Source organism: Ambystoma mexicanum, chromosome 4p (genome assembly GCF_040938575.1).
Source record: "Ambystoma mexicanum isolate Mex_15411 chromosome 4p, UKY_AmexF1_1, whole genome shotgun sequence".
NCBI classification, from domain to species: Eukaryota; Metazoa; Chordata; class Amphibia; order Caudata; family Ambystomatidae; genus Ambystoma; species Ambystoma mexicanum.
The window spans coordinates 1,281,450,611-1,281,463,092 of record NC_090927.1 but is presented as its reverse complement, the minus strand read 5'-3'; the positions used below and the strand labels follow the sequence as shown (position 1 = coordinate 1,281,463,092).

The window sequence follows — 12,482 nt, the reverse complement described above, 5'->3', positions numbered from 1 at the left end:
CTTGAAAGAAAACATACAAACCATGTATCATACAAACCTTGTAAACTAACAGAAATAAAAGAAAATACAGTTTACAATTACTTAAAAATACATTTTATGCATAATTCTACAATAACATTTCCGTAAAATGTCCCCCACATGAATTCAGACCAACTTTTGATGTCTTTATCGATCTCTTCGTTACAGCGTTTTCTTAGTGTAGCCTCACACTTTCAATACATGCGGAAGAGTTTCTACACATGGAGAATGTATTGTTCACATCTGCCAGGGAATTTTAGACAACGCTCTTATCACCTCATGATTTTGTGCCATCATGTAGCAAAAACGTTATATATATATTATAGGGCGGTGATCATCGCCCTATAGTTAAGGTGAGTCGGACTCCCATAGGAACCTCCAAATATTCTATTGCTACTAACCTTTGATTTGTGTAATGGATTTGGTCGGAATTTTGAAGTCAACTAGGGTCACGCAAGCCCCACAGACTGCACGTTTGGGAATGATTTGTTAACAAAAAAATTAGAAATTAGACAGAACCCTTTTCACCAGACGGAACCTTTCTCACCAGAAAGAACCTTCTTCCTCTTTAAATTTAGAGGCGTGCGGGGGTGCGACCCTGGGAGTATGCGCTGCACTGTCTCCGCCCTCTGGCGCCACACCTCAGTCCCAAAGAAGCGTCGACAATATATGAACATTGTCTAATGACACCAGTTTTATTAGGGGGTGGATGGTGGGACATATGGAGGAAAGGGGACTAAGGACTAAGAGTATGAAAGTCACTACGGTGAGTAACTTATAATAACTCTTACGTCCTGTCCCCTTTCCTCCATATTGCATGGGCCATTACAACTGAATGTAGCCCTAGGGTGGAGAGGAGACCCTCCTTAAGCGAATAGATTTCTTAGAACCGCCTGTCAGAAAGCCACGTTTGATCCAGAGGCGGCGTCCAAACAGTGATGCTTGCAGCAATCCGAAGGGGTGGCCCAGGTGGCTGCCCTGCTTCTGACCTGTCACGGGACCTGGCATTGGAATGCAATGGCCGTGGCCTCGGCTCTGTCCGCATGCGCGTGCATGTTAGTTGGAAGTGCCTTGTGCTGGCCCTCATAGGCATCCATGATGGCCGAGACCATCTACCGTGCTATAGAGGCCTTGGATGCCTGATATCCGGGCCTCGACCCATTGAAGATGACAAACAGTGCGTCCGACTTGCGGAAGCCCTTGGTCCTATCCAAGTAGAATTTCAGAGCACGTCTGACACCCAGACAGTGCAGGACCCTCTGAGCTTCGTCCTTAGGCTCAGCAAAGAACGTAGGTAGGACTATTTCCTCGTTTAGATGGAAAGCAGAGGATACCTTTGGTGGGAACGCTGGGTGTGTCCATAGGGCTACCATTTCCTTGTGAAAAGTAGTATATGGCTCTGAAGCCATCAGAACCTGGATCTCGCTGACTCTGCGAGCCGTAATGATGCCCACCACTCTTGATGTCCGCGGATTCTATTGGCTTAAACGGCTTGTGCGCCAAGACGCCCAACACTACATTGAGATCGCACACGGGTGGGGCTTGTTGACGGGTGGGTAAAGTCTGGCGAGGCCCGTCAAAAGCCTCTTGACTATCGGGTTTGAAAAGGAGAAGACCTCCTCCTCCGAGTTTCTGCAGGCCCCTATGGCTGCCAAATATGTGCGGCAGGTGTCCACCTGCAGGCCTGAGTGTGCAAGGTAAGCCAAGAAGGAGAGCACATGGTCCAACTTGCACGCAAGGGGGTTGATTTCCTTAGAGTCTGCCCAGTGACAGAACCTAGTCCACTTACTCTTGTACTGGCTCCTGGTAGCTTTGCTCCTTGCACCCTGAATGATCTCTAGGTTAGCCTGTTAGAGGCTGAGGTGCCTTAGCGTGATCTGCTCAGGAACCATGCTGCAAGGGCTAGTTTCTGTGGCGTAGGGTGGATGACCCTGACCCCCTGTTGCGCCAGAAGATGTGCTGGGCTTGTCGGAAATTGAATGGGTGGCCTGTCCGAGAGGCTGAGCAGCTCCAAGAACCATGGTCTCACCGGCCACCATGGAGCTATCAGAATGATGCTGAGTTGACAAGATTCTTTTATTTTACAGATCAGCCTGTGGACCAGTGGTGATGGCGGGAAGGCATATGCTGTCATGCCATTCCACTAAATCTGAAATGCGTCGCCCAGGGAGCCGGGGCCCTGGCCCTGCCAGGACGCCAACTGCTGGCACTTCTTGTTGTCACATGAACCAAGAAGATCCGCCTGCGGAGGCCCCCATCTGCTGAAGATCTCCTGCAGCACCTGGTCATTCAATTGCCATTTGTTATTGTCCACTCCCAGCCTGCTGAGCCTGTCCGCTTCCAAATTGGACTCTCCCAGCAGGGTGGACGGCTGCGAGGTAGATGTTTTTCTCGATGGCCCACTTCCACATGTGGACGGCTAGCCTGCACAGTAGATGGGATCAGGTATCCCCCTGCTTGTTGACATAGTACATACTGGTGGAGTTGTCTGTCTGGATGAGGACAACCTTGCCCCCAATGACCGGAAGGAAAGCTCCGAGTGCTAGCCAGATGGCCTGAGTTCCAGCCAGTTGATATGAGACTCCTGCCTGGTCCAGATTCCAAGGACGCTGTGGCTGTCCAGAGTGGCGCCCTCCAGCCCTCGAGAGAGGAGTCCGTAGTGATGGCGACCTGCCTGTCCGCAGGTTGCAGTCCCTGGACCACCATGTGAGGTCTGAGTGGAGAGAATGAGGAATGCTGACCAGCTCAGCTTGGGAGCCCCGCTCCTGATTCCATGAGGCTGCAAAGTGCAGCTGTAACCTCCTCATGCTGAGTCTCGTGTGGGGGATGACCAGAAAGACCGCCGCCATGAGTCCCAATAAGTGTTGGTACCACCAGGCCAATGTCACCTCTCGGTGAGGAAGTGAGCTGTGGCTCTCTTGATGGCCGTGATCTTGTCCTCCGCGGGGAAAACTCTCTCGGAGCAAGTGTCACAGATGAGGCCCAGGAAGGCCAGTCTCTGCGTGGGTTTCAGCGGAGACTTCTGGAGGTTGAGCGAAAATCCCAGGTTGTGGAGTGTGCTCATAAGAGCGGAGGAAGTGTGGTGCACTGCCTCCGGTGATGTAGCCCTGACGAATTGAACAGCAAGCGGATGAGCTGGTGCATGTCATATATTTGGCAAGTACTTCAAATTCTCTAGGTCCAGCTAAGCTGGTTTGAAAAATATAGAGGTGCAAGGGAGGAAATAAGGTCTTGGCACAAGACCCCGTTATACACATGAAGAGAAGAAAAGGATCCAAAGTCGGAATTCGCATTGAAATTGAGGGACGTGTTTTTGCTCATTGTCACATTTTGTTCTACTTGTGATTAAAATACCTGTTTCTTTTACACATTCTGTGCTCATAGAATACCTATCAAATTGCTAAATGAAATCAATACTTTGCTATACACTAATACTGTTTACCACCTCTCTGGTGGATTGCTGACAGTGTGCAAAGGACGGGAGGATTCCAACTTTGGATCCTTTTCTTCTCTTCATATGTAGTCCTGATGAGCCAGTCGTCGAGGTACGGGTAGATGTGGTGGCTCTGGGCCCTGAGGAGGGCTGCCACTGCATTCATTAGTCTGGTAAACACCCTGGGAGCCGAGTTGAGGCTGAAGGGTAGCACCTTGTATAGGAAATGGCAGCCCATGATCCTGAACCGTAGGAAGGAACGATGCAGCTGCCAAATCGGGACATGTAGATATGGGTCCTTCAGATCCAGGAAGCACATCCAGTCTCCCCTGCACAATGTCTCTGCTATAAGTGCTGGCGTAACCATCTTGAATTTTTGAAGATGGAGGGAGAGGTTGAGGGTGGAAAGGTCCAACACAACTCTCAGGCCAGCCTGGTTCTTCTTCTGTGTGGCGAAAATCCTGGAATAGAATCCCAATCCTCACTGAGAGGCTGGGACTTCTTCCACTGCCTGGCTCTCGACGAGCGACTGAATCTCTGCCAACAGAGTTGCTGTCCCATTCTGTGGGAGTGGGGGGTGGAGGAGAGGAAGGGATCGGTTGGCGGTACCCCGTGGATACTACAGATACAGATACGCAAAATACTGATGCCAGAACTGTGCGTGAAGGGCAAGCAGGCCCCCCACCGGAGACATGTGGACCCGAAGGGGCGCGCCATGCCTTCTTTCACTCAGAGGCTGTTGCTGAGGAGGGGGACTGGAAAAAGCCCTCACTCCCCTCCACCCCCTTTTGTTGTTTGCACCAGTGTTGACTCGGTGAACGGTCAGGCTGCCTGGACCTCCGTTCTTGGAAGCCGCGGAACCCTCCAAACATCTGCCCCTTGTCAGAGCGTTGATGTGATTGGGTGTACGCCTTGGGCATGGCCTTCTTAAGGATAAAGAGTTTCAAAGTTTGCGAATTGTTTTTCTTTTTATCTAGCTCCTCATCAGTGGTGTAGTGAAAGAGGTCGCCACCCTCGAACAGAAGGCCCAAAATGCGGGTCTGGACGTCCGGATTGAATTTAGTAGCCCAGAGCCAGGCTGTCCTTCTCATGTCCGTGGCAATACATATGGTCCGGCCAGAGGTGTCGATGTGGGAAGATTTAAAGGGAAAGATGGTTTTTTTCTGGTGAAAAAGGTTCTGTTTCCCGCCCTAAACAAACAAGGTACATTTTTGACGGACTGCAAAGCTCAAACCGCTGGATGGATTTGGGCCAGGTCCAAAACAACTTGGGCGCGAAGCATTTACTGGAGGCATTTTGTGGTTTGCGGTTATTCCCTGCAGTAGTCTTATAAATATTTGATAGAGAAGGGGGTGCTCCTTCTCCAAACAGATAGGTAAACCTTGTGTAATTTGCCAAACTGTTTTTTTTTAGAAATGAAACAGCCGCCATCTTTGTTTTTGCCAAGGTTATCGTAAAAGGAAATGCAGAAAAAAAGCCATTTGTAGCATGCAAATGCTATCAGGCTAGAGGTGTGGGGTGGCCAGAAGACACCAAGTGTAATTTGGGAGTTTGAGGTGGTCTAGGGACTGAGTTTGCAACACAAAGCTTTTCTGTAACCTCAGCTATACCCGTGAATAGCCGACATCTCAAAGCAAACTGCGTCACAGAAACAGTGTATTGTGGGGGGAATGGGAGAGGGCAAGGGGGGTCAGGAGGACATCTGGGGGGTGAGGTTAGCTGGCCCAGATGCAGTGGGAACTTGGTGAGAGCCTGGGGGAGAGGCAAGAAAGTGTTTTCTTCTGGTTGTTTCTTTCTGGTTGTTTTTCCGATATTCGCAGATATAAAAACTACAGATAGCGTGGCTATCGGTAGTCCAAACATAAAATGACTACAGATAGCCGAGGGTATCTGTAGTTCTGTACCTGAGACTATAGAAAAAAGTTTTTAAAAAGAAGAATAGATGTTGGGCGTGGCCAGAGCCCTGTTGCCGACGAGTAAATCAGCAGTGAAATGGCATAATTCAATGTAAAAACTGAGCGATCCAACAGGAGAAATCACGGAGCATAGACTATCAAAAAAACGGCTGATTCAACGCCCCGGAGTGATGGTACCTAGCAAGGACGGTAAGCCGCCCAACTCCCGCCGGAGTGGATAAAATGGCGGACATGGACCAGCACCTCCAAGGCTCTGAAATGAAGGTGGCATGCCAAACCATATGAATTGCTGATTGCGGTCCGAGGCAGGTTGGGGGAGCCCGACCGCATAAGTAGCACCAGCCCCACCAGCAATATTGGAGTAGGAGGCATAATGAACCACACCAGCGTTAGGAGGCAACCCCCCTGAGAAGAATCAGCACCCTCTGACCCACGGGCTCGATCTGTCTCAGATTTGCAGCACCCATGAAGCCGACTGGCGGTCCTGTTCGCAGGGAGCCATGGAAGCGATGGGTGTAGATGCAGGCTGGAAGGAGAACGTAGCCGGACCACAAAGGTAGCACCCGGCATGGCACATGAGTGTGCAGTACTGACCTGGCTCCACACTGCCACTCCCATCCACTAGGGGAAGCGAAAACTGCCCTCCCTCACATAAGGCGGTGGGGAAACACCACCCGGAGCAATGCCAGGCACCATCCTTACTGGGGAATCCTCCGAGGGTACCACTCCTAGCAGCGGAGCCGCCTGCCAACCCTTTAAACCCTCCACTCCCGGATCGGAATAGTGGGACTAAGAAGGAAGGACCCGGCGTGGCAAGGGTGTGTGCAGCCCTGACCTGGTTCCCCGTTCCCATCCACTTCACTTGGGGAAACAAAGTGGCCCTCCCTCACATAAGGTACCAGTGAACCAGCGCCCCGAGCTATGCTCCGCACTACCAATACTGGGGAAACTTTGACGGAACCCCCCAAACAGCAGCGTAGCAGCCCCACAACACACGAAACCCCCCCTCCCAGCTCAGAGCAGGAAGTGGGAGGGGCACAGGAACCAAGAGCGGCAACAGCGCCAAGTCCCCAGAAACAAGGGGGTTTCATACTCTTGGGCCCCCCCGCAATCCAGCGGGGAGCCACAGAGGCACACGAACAGCCTGCGGGCCAGAAGATCCCTGGGCTGATTGTGGAGTGTCCCTCTTGCAACACCTTAAGAGGCCCAGCAACTCAGACTGCAACAAGTCGGGGGGAAATCTACAGCTACCTGCAAGAATCCAGGGGGGACGCCTTGGCTCAGGGACGAGCTGCTGGAGGTGGAGACCCCTCATACCCCCAGTTGGCAATGAGAGGAGGGGAAAGACACTGACTCATCCAGTCACTAAGGAGGCCTCCTATAGGCACACAACAGCCCCACTTGCAGGGGCATAATGGAGGGGAAGGAAACAAACAGGGCCCAGTATCCGAAGCATGGCCGCAAAGCCGGCCACTCCTTGAGTACCTAGTAGCACAGACACCACATTTTGGGCCCCATCAACACAACCAGGCCACAGGGAGGACAGCACCAGGTAACCAGAACAGAAAGAACAGAGTCTACTTGTGTCTTTGAGACATGGCCAGGCGCACCCCTGGGCACCACCCAATTGCGAAGCAAACTGCAGCTTTATGGCCCAACCCCCCAAAAAAGCCTGAAAGGGAACATGGCAAAAAAAAAAAAACACTGAAGCAAATGGACATCTCCACACTGCTAGCAGCCCCCACCACAGTAAAAGCCAAAAGAGGGGAACAAACTGAGCTAATGAACCAGGGACAAGACCCAGAGTCCGCAAATACCGCTCCCATGCAATCAGTGACTAAAACAGACCTCCAAGACCTACTAGCGGCCATGACTAAAGAGTACCAAAATGGTACAGAGGAAGTCATGAGGAAAATCACAACCCTAGATAAGCGCATAGAGGAGATCGAATTCAGAACTACATAAAACGAAACTACAATATGCGAGCAACACTTTGAAAACAGGGAAGGAGTAGACAGAATTGTGGCGTTGGAAGCCAGATGTGAGTTCCTGGAACTTGAGCAAGAAGATGCGCAAAACCGCTCCCGGCGAAACAACATCCGTCTGCAGGGCATCCCAAGGTCAGTCACAGATGCAGAGCTAAGCGACTTCACGCAGGAACTATTCCGCTTCATCCTGACTTTGCCAGATAGCGCCCCACTTGAACTCGACAGGGTACACAGAACCAGATAGAAACAAAGCTCTGCCACCCCTCTGGACGTTTTGGCGAGAGTGCATTTCTACAGAGTTAAGCAGGAAATATTGCTGGAAGCGAGAAACTCAGCGCACATTCAATTTAGCGACACCTCCATTACATTGCATCAAGACTTAGCACCAACGACGCTCCTGAAACGAAAAGCCCTAAAACCCTTAACAGAATGGCTGTGGGAAAGAAAAGTGATGCATCGATGGGGGTTCCCCACTGCACTGAACTTCACCGCGGCCGGGAAAACATGGCAAATACGAACCCCGAAGGAGGCGGAAACTCTTAAGCCCCGAGACGGCAGGTGAAGATAACGAAAAGGACACAGTGAGCAAAGAGTCTACGCAGAGAGAGGATGCGAGACCCTGGACCCGGGTGGACCGAAGGTGCAGAATAAAGGGCCTGTCTCAAAAAAAGTAAGAGGGGCGACCAAGATTGAAGGAAAGGTCGCCTCAGAGCACGTCTAAGAATCTGGATTTGAAGCCGAAAATCCAAACGCCCAGCAAATCCGGCAACCTCTAACCACTAACCTGGAGGCCACACGCCAGCCTGTGATTCGATCACCTACCACTTAACCCATTGCCCATGAACGCTGGGACGAGGAGAAAAAGCTGGGAGGGAGGCAACAAGAGAAAAAGGTTGAGATGAACACCCAACGAAACTCGACTAAGATTGAACGCAAATACAAGATTTCACCTACGTTTACAAGAGTCCTGGACGGCTTCCAACAAGATTGGTTATGTGGGCCTAGCCAATTACCCCGAAGTTTGTGGGCTGGGTCCAAGAACCAGTTTGATAGGGGGTAGGGGGTGAAGATGGGTAAATGGGAGTTCAAGGAGAGGGTCAGAATCAAGAGGCAAAAACAGGGTTCTCCCCAACAGGAGAAATTATGGAATAAGCAGCTGCAGCAATTTCACGCATACAGCGGGGGATACATATATAGCAAGGGGGCAACAAAGCATGAACACTAAAAGCAAATATGGCGGCTAACACAAGCAAAGAACTACACATAGTAACATGGAACATGCAGGGCCTCAACTTTCCGTGGAAGAGGAGGTCAGTGGAGCGCAGACTAGCCCAGCTCTCTACGGATATAGTGTGTTTACCGGAAACTCACCTCCTGGAGGCATATGAGAAGTGAATTAACTTCAACCGATACTCGAGGCGATACTTAGCCACAGCAGGGGAAACGAAGAGGGGTGTAGCTTTATTACTGAGTCGGAGGTTTCTATTACAAACGTCACGGTAAAGAGAGATCCAGCGGGAAGATACGTATTGGTAAAGGGGCTTCTCATTGAACAACCAATAACAGTGGCTTGTATCTACTGCCCTAATAACACGCAAGACCAGTTCCTTCGCAACTTTCTCCCCATTATAACTGCATTTGCGGAATGCCACCTTTTGATTGGTTGCAATTTCAACCTAGTCCCAGACCTAGTCCCAGACCCACATAATGACAAAACGCTGCCTCCTACCAGGGAAAACTCACCCGGGCAATAGGGTTCGCTAAATTCATGAGGGAAACTGGTACGGTGGATATCTGGAGACTAGCGAACGAAGGAATACACGACTATACATTCTACTCGCGTGTCCATAAGGGCCTATCCAGAATAGACCTATTGCTAATGACAAGTGTACTCTTCCCATGTATCGAGGAGGTCCAAATTCACCCCAAAGCAATATCCGACCATGCACCCGTAACAGCGTTTGTCTAGGTTCAAGGCCTTCCAGACCCCCCGCAAAGGTACTGGAAGCTCCAAGACCACACTTTACCAGCTGGCACAACAAGGGGCGAGTTTTCCGGCTGCTCTACGCGGCGAAGCTGAAGGTGTTCCACAAACACAGAACCTTATTTTTCGAATCCCCGGAAGAAGCTACGGGGTGGCTCGACACGCAGAGCTGCCCCCAGGAGTCGGGCATCCAGGCGGGAGAAGGAGAAGGAGGAGAGAAGTAATCTGTGTCTGTGGTACCAAGGGATGTCACAGCCTAAGACAATGGGACTTGATTATTGTATAAGATGTAGCCTATGGGCGTGCATGGTCAGGGATATAATTGGGTATGATCCGTGAGCACTGAGACTTTTGATACAAGCATGGGAGCCTTGCAGAGCTAGTCCTCATACCCCCATAAGGAGAAGCTTAGTTAGGTCACCGGTAGTCCGGTGACACCCTGCCGGGTTCCTGCCCTCGGCATTCCGAGGCAGGACCAAACGCGGGGTCGCCTGAGACCCAGGGATGGATCTGGGCACTTGTTGGGGCTCAGAGTGGTGGGGGGAGGAAGGGGCGGTGTGTTGGGGTTTGTTGTTGGGAAAGGGGGGGAAGGGGGAGTTTGTTGGGAGATGGTGGGTAACAAGTCAAACTGAGAATTTTATTAGGGGGGATGAGAGGCGGAGAGGGAAGGCGGGATATTGCATCTATGGCGTTGGGTTGCCTTAGAGTGGTTACCTGGAATGTGAGGGGCCTCAATAGTTACTTGAAGCGTAATAAAGTAATGATGTACCTGAGAAGGATGCGGATCGAAATAGCGTTATTGCAGGAGACCCACCTTACCAGGGAGAAATTGGAAGTGGTCAAGACAAAGTGGAGGGGGAGCATTGCGGGAGCCACATACTCGGCCTACGAAAGAGGAGTTATCACATGGGTAGCACCTCATGTACCATTTGAATTGCTTCAGTCTACGGGAGACCCAGAAGGCAGAATGATAGTAGTGTGGGGGATGTTGGAAAACCGGGAAGTGAGAATTATAAACATATTCGCCCCTAACCAGGATAAAGTGGCCTACTTTCGGACCCTGTATGGCAAAATTAGCCCCCTATTAGGTGGTATGATCCTATGGGGGGGAGACTTTAATTGTGTACTGAATCCTAAGATGGACAGATCAGATGGTAAACTATACAAACCCACCCCGGCTGCAAAGGTGCTACAGGCACTCCTGAGAGACTTTGACCTCGTAGATGTCTGGAGGCAGTTGCATCCAGCAGACAGGCAATACTCACACTATGCGGCACCACATGACCTGCACACGAGGCTGGACTACGTGTTTGCCGCTGTCGAGCTGGTAGGCGAGATGAGAGGCGCGGAATATAAGGCCAGAGTGCTCTCAGACCACTCCCCCCTGGTCCTAGAGTGGTGACACCAACCCCCCAGAGCGCAGATTCCGACGTGGAAACTCAGAGCTGAGGCTCTGCAGGACTTGGGATTCCGAGAGGATCCGAGGGAGATCATCACGGAGTACTTCGAGATTAACACTGGTAGTGTTCGAACTATGGGAACTGTGTGGCGTTTAAGGTGGTAGTGCGGGGGGTGGCTATATCAAAATCCAGAGGGCTCCAGGGGGGCATTGAACGAGAGCTGCAGGAAACGGAGAAGGAGCTGGAAGACATTATGCCTAGGGGAGGCACCTCTCGGGAAGATGGGGTCAGGATGAGACTGCTACAACAAGCTAGCAGTGAACACTGGGACAGGTTATGTAGATTAAGCTATAAGAAATATGTGGAGAGACAGCATGCGGGGTGAGACAAGCCGGGCAGATTGCTGGCCTGGCTATATAAGAGCGAAGTATCTTATATAAAAGTATTGAAATTTGTGTGCTTCCATAACTCTGCCTTTTTCCCTCCCTTTTTAATAACTTATTAGAGTGCCATCTTATGTTAAGCGCTCACCTCTGTCTGAAAATAAGTGGTGTTTCTCAATAATACTTGTTTAATAAGTGATTAGGGTTGTACATATATAATAGTGACTGTGTGCTGAATTTACTTTTCTCTTTATGCTAAGGTAACTTACAAGTGTGTCTTTAAATAAATAATTATATACTTTTACACCAAAGCTCTGGTCAGGGTTTGCTTGTGCTACTGTATCTCTGTACCTATTGTGTATACTCTACATACTGCCTAACTCTTCTTGAGGGAAGTCTGACTGCTCAGCCACAGCTACCAAGTGAATCTGTGTGGTACAGACTGCTACCAAGTGGGTTTACTGCCAAACACCTGTAGTCTTAAATCTTTTGCAGTGGTCCCTAAGGGAACTGCACAGGTTTCTGCCTAACACTGGTGTACAGCAGTGGGATTTGTATTGAGTATACATTTTAGTGTGCTTATAGATACCCTAGTGCAACTAACCACAAAGCTTAGCACTAAAGAAGTATTTTCTAAAACATGTCAACTATGGAAAGCTATAGTCAAGAGTCCCTTGCTACAAAAACTGCTAATTGTTTAAGAGTTCTCTGTAAGCATAGGAATCTCCTGACTAAGGGCAAGAAAATGGAGCTAATAGAAAGGTTGTTAGCAAACCAAAGTCTGGATGGTGGTTCAGAGGAACCTACCACTCCAGCAACTGTAGACAACAGCAATGATATTGATATGAATGTTAGTATTGATAACTTTGAGTCAGAAGCAGAAGAGGAGGGGGAATATGTTAGAGTTGTCTCCCCTGGGCCTCTACCTGCCCTGCCAGCTGTACCTACTGGACCCTTACCAGGTCCCACACTTAATCCTCAATATATGGAACTAGGAAGCTTGAATTAGAATTCAAAAGAATTAATGTTCAAACAGAACAACGGCACCAAGAACTAAGGCTCAGAGAAATGGAGCTCAACCATAAGCTAGAAATGAAAAAATTGTCTGTGGAAAGTGCTTCTCTCTCCGAATCCTCTAGGAGTTCCAGTCCCAAAAGACCCCGGATGCCTAAGGAGTTGGTGGCCATGTATGAGCCTAAGTTGGATGTGTTTGATTGGTTGGGTTTGTTTGAATATAATCATGGGCTCCAGAACACTAGCTTTGATAGCTAGATTGGGGAAGAACCCTTCCCAGTACCTTAACAGGTTTAGGACCCTCAAAAAGCATGATGGTACCCCTTGGGCTACCTTGGGCTACCTC

At 50.0% G+C, this 12,482-nt stretch overlaps 1 protein-coding gene across 1 annotated transcript in view; it reads right to left on the bottom strand.

Annotated features, from left to right (window-relative positions):
- LOC138453804 (zinc finger protein 11-like) overlaps nt 1–12,482 on the bottom strand; it is a 2,054,811-nt gene that overhangs the window by 1,393,362 nt on the left and 648,967 nt on the right. The window lies entirely within an intron of this gene.